Here is a 12289-nt window from a genome sequence, read left to right on the forward strand (position 1 = left end):
CTGCGCGGTCTAAGGCTCCTGTTGAGACACGTAAAAGTTCGAGGTTCGATCCCCGGCCACGGCACTTATGCCCGTGAGCAAATCATTCAATGTTCTAAAATGGAAATGTTATATGCTTTCTTGCTAACTGGGTATGCACTTGTTTTAAAGAAAGTAGTTTCTTGTCTTGAATATAATGCTCAACATATATACGTTGTAAAAAGCATTAGACTGGTGAATTAGATTTAGATCAAGTAATAGTTAATTAATAGTTAAAATACATTGGCATGTAATTTTATCAACATACAAAATATGAATTAATGTGAATTGAGCAATATTTATTCAATGATTGTAAATTAAGATTATCTAACAATGAACACTATATGCAACCACCCCCCCAAAAAAAAGGGAACATATATATGTATAAAACATAAGAAAATATAGGGGAATATGACTTGAATAGATGACTGGCTTTCGTCACTTTGGCAGTCTTTTAGAAGAGACAAGCTCGAGACTCTGAAAGGATTATTTATTATTCTCCTTCACCATTCCTATTTTGTTTGTGTATCACATACTTCAAATACTCTTCCCTTCAAAACATTTTTATTTTGGCTCATTTAACTTACATTTTTGTATCATTATTTGAAGGAATAATGTGTATTACCAGAACATCTCTACGGTGCTGCGTAGGAACTGGTTTTCAATGAAAGTCTCAGAGCGAGCATCAGCTGATATGTTTATTTTTTTATTTGAAAAACTAATATCGTGAAGAGTAGCATGGTATATATTATATGGAAATGCCCCATATGCGATTATTTTAATTGTAGTCTTCGGACATTTTCAGGCGAAGTTGAAACACAATGGCAGACTATACCATCTATTTTAGCCATCTAACTGTACACCGCATATTATCGTTTCGAAACAATCAATACCCCAATACATCCTTCGTATCGATTAGGTCTTAGACTACAATACTTGAACGGCCCGGTACAATTGTAAAGGCTGATCCAGAGACTCGGTCTTGATGTAGGATTAAACTAAGGGGTTAGGTCCCTGTCCTTAGTGGTTATACACGTAACGTTCATGCACCCCTTGTCGACCCGATATACAATAATACACAGAAATCGCTTTGGCGCGTAGGGTAAACAAAAACGTTACAAACGTCATCTGTTGTGAGGGGGACTAAGAGTTTCGTCTCACAATTTTGGGACGTTTTTGTGGGTTTTTTGTTTCCTGTCTTAGACGGCATAGTTAAGTTCCGCTAGATTTGAGGATTTAATGGGAATATCAGGCCGTTCTTGACATATCGAGTCCAGGACCTGTTGGACCAAACATTTTGGAGGATTTGAAGATATCCCCAAAGACATTCCTTTTCGGACTCGTTGCCTATATTGAATATCTTTCAGACTGATTTTAGAAGTGGAAGATAGAATATTCAGAAGCAGCTCATTACTTTGTTCACTCTTAAAGAATCAAGGAAACCCTTTTTTTCGACGAAAGATTGTGACTACTTGAAAAGTTATCATCATGTCGGCTATGTATGGAGGTGGAGGTGGGGATGAGGTGGTAGTAGCTGGTAGCTCAGCTCTCTACAACAAGCTAGGATTAACCAAATCTGAAGAGGTAATGTATTTGCTTTTACCATACTAAAATGAAACACAAGATACCAGGTCTTGGAAGAATATTTCTATTAATTTTCTGCTTAAAATTATGGTCCTGTATATACTTTTGACGAGTAGACGTACTCTGTTTACGACTCATGTGTATGTTTCTATTCTATCTTCATGTGCACTGAGGGGTCAAGTGTGATCTTTAAAAACAATTTGGTATGTTAGAATAGTGGTTTGTTGCAAAGCCTACGTGAGATCAGTTTGTTTGATAATGAAATATTTTATATGTAATGATTATATCCATGATAGCCACTTAAGTAGTTGATATTCCAGTGAGTACTGCATATAGCTAATGTCATTAAAATCTAATCCAGTATTCTCATACACCAAGAGCCGGGGAAGAAGGTAGGCATTTAGAAACCTCTACTTTAAAACGATGTCGTTTATCTCTCAAGACAAAGTCATATTGAGTTTGAATAAATTTAAAGTCGAATAGGCGATGGGTACCCTGGAATCATTTCGGAATTTAAAAAAATTTTCTTCAAAATAAATACCTTGAATTTATATAATCGTTCCAATATTTGTACAAACTATTTTTACGCGTTTGTCATTTCACCGTGCAAAATGTAAAATGAATATAAGATGTTAATATATTTTTGTTTTTATTGCGAGCTATAGGAAATGTATCACTCTGCTATTGCCGGATTGAAAAGTATGTGACAGAATCTTGTTTGCTGATAAACCAAAGATATCTGCAAATATAAATGTCAATCACCATAATAATTTGCCAAATAGTAGTGATTGTCACATGACCGTCAAAACTACATTTTTATTTCTACTACAAGAGAGAGCGAGCTATCGACAAAAAATGAATATTTTTTTGCATCTTTCATCGCTTGAAAAAGATTGATTACGGCCTCAAACCGATTTTTAAATTAGAGACGAAAACTCAGAATTTAAATATAGATTATTGTGAAGCTACTTAGTAAAGTCGAGCGCATTCTATAAAAAGGAAAATTTCTTTTAAAAAATGGGGGGGGGGGGGGATTTGGACATGATCTTTTGCGCCCCCATTCGCCAGAATAAGATACTTCAATGTATATTCATGATGACCTATGTTACCTTTGATACTTGATCTTGATACCTCTAACATTGGTTTGATCATCGTAATTTTTCAGTTACGAATATACATGTAAAGGCGACCGCACACCGAACGATTAGTCCGTGATCCAATTTTGGAATAAAACGGAGTAGAATTTGATGCTAATATTGGAACATGGAATATCTTACTGTGTAATCATCTAAATCATCACACCAATACCTAATTTCAAATATGTGACTATGCCATCATCCTTCTTTTCATAGAATAAAAGTGAATTTAATATCTAGTCGTAATGACGTCATCGCAGTCGTACAATTAGCTACGACTTGAAACTAATTTGGCCTTTACTCGTAAATTAAGGCTTGCAATCTTTCATAATTGTTATTTTAGTATTTTTTCAATTAATTTTAACCTCAAGTAAAATGATATTTTCCATTCACATTTTCAGAAAATGAGCAAAATGCGATCTGTTCCAAATCGGATCGCGAACAGTCGTAAGATATGCGGTGGCCTTAAGAGATACCTGCAAAGATCATATAATAAAAAAGAAATACTGAATTAGATGATTGTTTTAGAAAGAAAATGCAAGCGTATATGTATCCTAGTAGTTTAGATTAAAAAGATGAACATGTCATTAATTTTGAAATTGAAGAGCATAAACACGTTATAACAAGAGGTATGATTTACGTTTTTTACATTTAAAAGGCGTACACTCTCAAAATATTCGAATAAAATGTTTTATTATCTATCTGGCAAAGAGGGAATACCCAAGTTTGCTTTGTGAGTGAAAAGCAATGTTCCATTGGTCTAAACTTGCGTGAAATTTGCAAAGAATCTGCCAATATTATACCTTCAAAACATGAACCTTAATAAAGTGTATACGGAGATGCTAGTCACGATGAGCTTTTAGTGCACTCGTTCCTTTTATGATATGACTAAAACGGTAGTCTGCATTGGCAGTTTATTTCATCAAGTGACATTTGTTCAAAGTGTTTTCCCATTATGACTTCAATCGTAAAATGTCTAAAACATTCATGCATTTTGAAGGAAACAAAAAAACATTCGTCACCTCATAGTGCGAATTATAAGATGCAATGATAAGGAACTAACATGCGTAAATACATTACCACATCAGATGTCGTATATAGATTGGCCCATAGATGGACGATTTCATACATTTTTATCAGATGGATCGGGCGGGAAGCCTCAAGGTATCTTTCATGTGAAATCTCAAATTTGTAAAGTTTATGCACTCCAACCGTCTAGACACCACGTGATCGTACATACCAAATAGGTCCTTTACCCGAACGAGGACCGCGGCACACGTGGATAACAAGTCACGTGCATTTGCGTCTCAACCAATCAAAATGCATTAAAGCTGAAGAGGCGCCATGGTATTTTGATGCGGACAAGACAGCCTAAGTATGACTTCCTCCCCTCATTTATGGCGCCGCTTATTATATAAAATCGTTTTAATTATAAAAGTAATAATAATACACAATTTGGATCCAGCATTTTTAAGGTATTCCAGATTGTTGAGATTTATAATAAATCCATGTCATTCTATGCACTTTATACTTCAATAAAAAGAACTTGAGTACTAGATATCATGTTTCACCCAGTGAATGCAGACAACATAGCCCGTATGAGATTTAAGATATTTATTTAGACATCAATCCCAACTTCTACCATGGACCTTCTACTTCTACCCACGCTTTTCCTCCTTCACCTCGATCTCTTCGCTATTATCACTTTATTCTCTCTTTCCATCTTTTTTTAGTTTTACTGTTTATCTCCACTTCAAGAGAAGTTCTTATTTATATATTTTATGTCGAAGCATGTTTTAGTTCGGTCAAGTTCTTATTTTTCTTTCTTTCTTTGATTATTTTTTTTTGTGTTTTTTTACTCCCACCATTATCAGACTGGCTCTTTCCAACAAAACTGACTAACAATAATTTTGTAAAGTTCACTCTATTTCATTTTCGTTTCCTATCCCTCGGCGTTCCTTCAATCTTTTTGTATTTCTATTTCTATTTCTTCTTTCTCATGAGGCTCCATCTACTTTTTTATATAAATGACGTTAGATAATACGATGTTGTCTCGTAATTTTTAAAAATCCTTTTTTGTCTTTCTCTCATCTTTTTTTATATTAATTTGCTCCTGGGTTTCTTCCTGATCATATTAATCTTTTCTACATAATCGCCAGAGTCAAATGAGTATTTTCTACCATAGATGTAATTTCCAAGCACCCCTGATTTCTTACACTGTTAAAACTGTGGTGTTAAAACTGACACCAATTGATGTTAATAGAGAGGACCCCACCCTGAGGTGTTAAAATAACACCCTAGAGATTGAACATAACACCAGAGTGTAAATGTAACAACAATAGGTGTTGTAATAACACCTACAGGTGTAAAACTAACACCACCAATTTAACACCGGTGTGAAATAACTGGTGTGGTCCTCTATGTACACCGGTTAACACCACAGTTTTTGCTGTGTACTATCTTTTTAAGGTACTTCCTTTTCTGTCTTTCTCACCCCACTCCATTTATTCCCTCTATCTTTTTTCTTTCTTGATATCCAGTATAATCACAACGTTTGTTTCTTCATTTGTGTTATAGTTAAAAGTAACCAACATAACATGTATAATTTATATTTTGTTGACTGTACTTGAAAAGAAGTGCATTACGAAGCTGAAAAAAAACTTTTTTGTGTGGTATTGAAAAGGTGAAGGATGTTTTCTAGTTATATTTTGCGCGAGTTCATTCTCCTCTTGACTAGTCTCCAGTTTGTAACCACTTTGAATAATTTTGAGATGCATAGCTCGGCAAAGGCACTTTGGAAATGCTTAAATTAATATATCATATCAAATATAAAAAACACCTGACAGATGCGTTTCTTTCTATTTAACGTTACTCAGTGACATGTTCATTGCATTGGTTTGGTTATCACTATATTCATCACCGTAAGCTGAAGGTATAATGTGGATATCAGTTTATTTTTGCTTTCCATGATTCAAACTATCACGCATTGGCCTACTCTTTTTACTTACATGTCGTTTATGCTTTGTTTTATAAATAGTTATAAAAGAAAAAAAATAAGGATAAATAATTTTTTTTGGTCCTTGTGTTATGCGTTTAGTATATATCTAGAAAAGGTGCAATTATTTTAATTTAGGGCCAGTATAATGATAATTTTTCAAATGGGTGCCAATGAAGTTAAGTCTGCTTTTGATTAATTTATATGTGCATGTTATTGTTAAGTGATTTCATTCAATTTTGATATTTAGATTTGTTTTATCTCCATGTCGTTTCCAGAGCCTTATGGAATGCTACCACATTTGATGATAAGCTACCTTTAGAATTACCCTAAAATAATTAGATGGATATAATTTGAACAGATGTATAAATAAAATAGTGATAAAAGAGTGATTAATGATATAAACATAATTATATTATCCTGTCGGCAAAAGCTTCCGTTACAAATTGAATAGCGTCTGTCACGTTAGACATACAGCGGATGTATAAAGCGTCTAGGGGTATATAGTTCGCAACAAATCTTGTTACAGAAGTGAAAAGTCATTACGAATATTTGATAGTTCTCAAGGGAAGTTCTTGCAGAGGATATTGATAGGGAAACGATTTGATTGTGGATATATAAAGGGTTATCATCGTTTTAAATTGCCCTGGGAATGAAAAGATAGACGTTTGTTTCTTACTAGTTTTTAAGAGGTCAAGTTCTATAAAGTGCGCGGTGGTGAATACAAGAGGCCGGAATGATTTCACTGCGAAGGAATAAGGGAACTTAAAACAGTAAGTTGGGTTCGACTACAAATAATGATAAAAAATATATAGCATTTATCAGGTGCTGATTTATCTAGTTACCTATTCAATGGCGTACTACACCCCGGCTGTATATAGCTGCAGCTCCTAAAGGTGCTTAGTTCATTCAAAGACTTAATCCTGCCGGGTCAATTCACCTCACCTGGGTTGAGTGCAGCACAATGCGGATAAATTTCTTGTTGAAGGAAACACGCCGTGGCTGAGATTAGAACCCACGTCCCTCTCATTGAAAGTGGCTGAGATTCGTACCCACGTCCCTCTCATTGAAAGACGAAATTCGTAACCACTAGACCACGACGTGTCCTGAAATAAATAAACAGGACATACTTTTCTACTGAATGATATATTCCTGAATTCTTGTTATGGAAACGAAACATACTCCATACTAAAAAAAATCTTAATGTTAGCGTAATAATGGTCAAAATCATGTTTTTATTTTATTTTAAAAATTTATTTATTTATTTTTATTATGTATTTATTTATTTCATTTCATTTATTTATTTATTATTATTATTAATTTATTTTTTTTTTTTTGGGGGGGGGGGTTAATGACTATACAGGAATAATAATTGCATTGAAAATGGAGGGGGTGTGTGTATGTTTGAGTTTTGTCAGACGTGTATCAATCAGATATGATTATTTACGTCAGAGACCGACCTTAAACGTCACCATCCGAAAGACGTGACCAGGCTCGAACCTCGAACCTCTGCATCAATTTGTAATTTCCCCACAGCTTGGGGTACAGGCGCACGCCACAACGCCCAGGTAACGAAGGAAATAGTCTTGATCTTATGTTTGAAGTGATGAAAAGGAAAGATATCTGATTAAAAAAAAACATACACAGTAAAGCCTACAAGAGGCATTTCGACCCACACAAATAGGAGTTTGATATATGGTCGTGTTGAAATCGTCATTATTTCAATCTGCTCTTCCGTTTCATTATCGCGCTACACAGGATCAAATAACCTGCTAGGCATCTAAACGAATCCAGATTTTTTAATTAAACATCGACAGTGATTGAGTGTGACCAATCTGTGTTTTAATCAAAAGGTATTTGATTGGTAATCAGTAAAACGGAATTGAGACATATTGGAACACAATGAAAGTTTGGCTTTCATGATTATATCGTAATAGGCTGGTAATGATCATGCATCTAAATCACTGGTATACATAATGAGGGCTTATGGGACCACTAACCTCAAAACAAAAATCAGAAAAAGAAAATGAAAGACAAAGTATGAAATATGATAATGTTTTGTGACTATTTTGTCAACATTTTTTCAAGAATCATTTTTTTGTGATAAAAAGGTCTAAATTTTGCTTTCTCGCAGCTCAAGAAAATAGAAATGTCTGTTCCCCCTTACAAAAAAATGACCCATAACGCCTCTAACTGCTGTATACTGTGATATCTCGTTCTCATTAAAATGGTTATAAGTTCTTACAATGGTATAGTTCACTTTGTTTTACCTCTAGAGGGGAGGGGGGGGGGGTGGTGTTCGGATACTCCTCACGACAGATTCGACTTCCATGTCCATGTATGTAGACAAATCAAACATCAACTGAAAGCATGTATGGTATACCAAACTAAGAAAGATCAGTAGAAGAATATGGTTAGAAAAACACTATGTATATATGATGCAATAATTATATCAAATCGATGATATCTGACCAGTTTAATCATGCTTTAAGTGAGCAGTATCTACAAAATGTCATTGGAAGCACATTGATCCTATAAGTAAAAAAAGGAAAAGACGCAGTTATCCATCATTGTCAAAGTTCAATTAGAATGTCTTGACATCAGTAATATTTGTGAAACCCGCGGGGATATTTCCCGTTTATACTTTTCACACACCCCGATTATGAGAGACTTTGTTTTTTTCGTTGAGAAAGTAGCACACTTACCCCCCCCCCAAAAAAAAAATCATATTACAATGAAAAAGACCCCCGAGAAAATAGCATTACTAAAAGAGGGAAGCATTTACCCCTCATATCAAGGGTCAAATAAATACGAAAACGAAGGATGACAATACGAAGAAGAAAAAAAATAATGGTGATAATGAATAATAGGATAATAAGCAAGAGGGGAGGAATGAGAGGGGGGGGGGATATCAGAACCCCCAGTGTATTTGATCATCCTTAAACCCAACAATAGTTGATATTTATTAATACGTTACCAGTGAAGATCATTATCAATGAATCTCGAGTAGAGATTAAAACATCTGTATCTGGTTAATGATTAATGAGCCAAAGTTTCTTATTTATAACGTACTAATTAATCTAGGGTCATTTTTGTCCGTCGACTGCAATAATTGGAACATCAATTAACTCTAATTCTCTTACGACAATCAATAATGCTTCATTTCGATGTTTTTACCTTCTCTTTGCAAATTAATCATCAACATTCATAGTCGGCTTTTTTTCCAATTCGTCTTTAAAGAGAAGAAAGAAAAAAAGAAGGTTATCACTTAATCCCTTTCAAATTTCACATCTGACAAACGCTTGATCCGCGCCATAATTTTTGTGTTGACATTGTTGCTTATTTTTGGTGATCATGACTAGTCAGAATATTAATGATAAATTCAACATTGTTCTTTTACCAATGTTGTGGAAGAAATTTTAAGTTATTATACTAGAGATTTTTTAGATGACCCTTTTATTGTCTGGATTACTTCCTTTTAAATATTTCCTTTCCTTCCGAGAATCCAATTTCATTTTTTCATTTTATCAAATTCCTCTCTATTATCTGAATATTTTGCTTATCACTGGAATTCACAGTAATTCAATTTCCTTTTCTCTGCAGATACCAATGATGTAAACATGAAATAGACATTGATTTATGGAGAGACAAAACAATAAAAGAATCTACTCGAAACTAATCATTCTAAACTGTCTCTTTTTAATGCTTCTTCTGGTAGTTTTCTTCCCCTGCCCTTTCCAAAGACATATTACAGGTACAAAATAATGTTGTGATTACATGCTATTGATACGCGTGAGAGCTATACTCTTGACCCGTCCCGTTTCTCAATTTTTCTCATTAAAGTGAAATTAAACACGGGACGTTGATAAATTGTCTCGAATCGCAGGTTTTAATCTCTCCTCGGACTCTCATCATTCTATCATTGATACTGGTAGATGATGTCCATCGCGTGTAAGTTTGATGAAGATGTCAATTATAATTTAAAATTAGCAGTATATGGAGGAGTCTTGGTGTGGTGTCTCAGTCTCTCGTTTTCAACCATAGGTGCACTGCAAAAATTCCGGTGTTGATTTAACATATATATGTCCACACCAGAGAAGTATTGAAACAACACTACTCATGAATCAAATCGATGCTGTTTTTATACTAATTGGTGTTGTATTAACACCCATCTGGTTTTAGACCAAAACCAAACTGATGTTGTTTCACACCTCCCTGGTGTGGACATATATAGATTCTGGGCTGGTGTTAAATCAACACCGGAGTTTTTGCAGTGTGGGTCCGAAACTTATTCCTACAATAGATTTCATTCATATTATATACATATATTTAATATTATACTCCATCCGATAGTGAAGTGAATAGTGACTTGATAGAGGTTTCATCTCTGAAAATGTTGCACGCATAACAACATCTAGTCATGCTGTTGTAGAACGCTTATAGGGACTTCAGCTGTGGAAGGCTAGGTGTAATTATTGGTCTTTCAATATCTTTTCATATATTTCAATCTTAAATGATATGAACATAATACAAACATTATATGAAACCGAATGTAATCATATACTGTGAAAATATTGAAAAATAGGAACATCAAGTTCATTACCGGGGTTTTACATTATCATCGTTATTGTTTATGTTTTTACATCGCACTATGTTGTCTTTATTATTGTTATAATCATGAATATGATGACGATGATGCTGCTTGTTTTTCCAGTTGTCATCAAAATGATATTCATCGTAACTTTGTGCACAAAATTCAGTTTTCAAAATCACTGAGTAAAGAATCATGATATTAGAAGAAAAGGATCTGCAAATCTATAAAGCCACAAGCAACAAAGGATTTTGAAACTGTACCAATCTTGATGATGAAAATGTAATACTTTATATAGAGCAAAATCATTTCCATCAGTCTATTTCACTAGTAGTTTTGATAGCGCAAAGCGGCATCTAACAACAACAACAACAAAACTCAATGAATGAGCGATACGAATAAAACCAAACCAAAAACACAAGAAATCACTTCCAAGAGCAGAGTTGATGGAAAAATAGGTCATCCATGTTTGTGAGTGAAAAAAATTAATCACATTAGCCATATATCTCGATCAATGCGTCAATGTTCTAAGGCACCGATGTAGAAATTTCGAGAAGCAGGAGAGATGCCAAAATTAAAGTAATAGAGAGAATAGTAGAGAGGGGAGTAGGGAGAGATGAAGAGAGGGAGAGAGTGAGAAAACTAGAAAAAAAGGGAATCGAGAAAAGAAAAAAAGGGGGAAAAGGTGGGTTTGGGTATAGAAAGTGATATAAAGTAATTGAATGTGGTGATAAGCACAATCTAATCAATATATAAACATACTATTCTGGTGGTGATTCGGGGAGTGTATTCAGGGGTTAGTGCTCATTAGGGGTGTATCTGAATGTACACAATTATAATTGAAACATGTTTGAGAGAGGGGTTCTTTATTGCAGAGATTAACAAAACCATTGATATTTTTCCAAAAGCTACTTTTATCATTAGTCTTTTCGTTTACCCATGCACGCGTGCGAATATCATCACATTCTTCTTCACTCTTTGTATTATATCCATGAAACAAAATATGAATCATTTTTATTCATTACTGATAATATATCGCCTTTTGAAGTGAGATGAACCTAACATCGAATTCTATTCATCTCTCATTGGTTAACATTAGTAGGTGCAAAACTGCAGTTACTTTTTTCAACCAAATTTTTTTTTGTAATCTGACAGGTAAAAATGGAAGATTCTCACTTTTTCCATAACCAGAAACTGACAGAGAAGCTATTGATATTCATTTGAAAGTATCTTAGGGGCACAGTAGACACATTTCATAAATGGGATATTGGCCATATTGGACAAAACGTATCCATTTTGCCCCCCCCCCCCCATTCATGTTGGATTCTGTGTCAAGACTTTGGCGACGATCAAGGGAGTTAGTTTATATTTAAAGATGAGTTGACTTCGTATAATCGAAGGCATATTGGAACAGTTCATTCCCTGTATTTTCGTGTCATTAGTTTTGCTAAAAACACCCACAAAAAGCAATTACAATTTTGATGCACTTTATTACCATGATAAGTGCCCAATAAAGACCACCAAATTAAACGTTCACCCCATTTTACTTTGTCATCTACCTAGCGAGTGTTTCTTTCGAAATCGAAATTGCTGTTGATCAGTCTGTTTGTTCAATAAATGGACGGCGCTAGGAATTTGAACTTGATCATTAATTAGATTGGGAAAGCAATTGACGCAATTATACCGTTAATGAGAGGTTAAGGGGTGAACATCGGGGATGATAAACAGATGCAGCTAATAAAATGAAGAGAAAGAATAGAGATGAATGTATTGCTGGCAATGTATTTTTTTCTACTGATAATGCTGAAAATGTGAAATTGAATTTCGAGGAAATTAAATTCAAAAGAGTTTCAAGTTCATGGCCTCCCTATATTTTCTGTAAATTGTATTAGAAACATTGTAAGAGATATAACTTAAAACTTATATGTATCACAGTATAGGAATGAACAAAGATAGAAGTTTAAC

This window comes from Lytechinus variegatus, chromosome 1 (assembly GCF_018143015.1).
Source record: "Lytechinus variegatus isolate NC3 chromosome 1, Lvar_3.0, whole genome shotgun sequence".
Classification (NCBI taxonomy): domain Eukaryota; kingdom Metazoa; phylum Echinodermata; class Echinoidea; order Temnopleuroida; family Toxopneustidae; genus Lytechinus; species Lytechinus variegatus.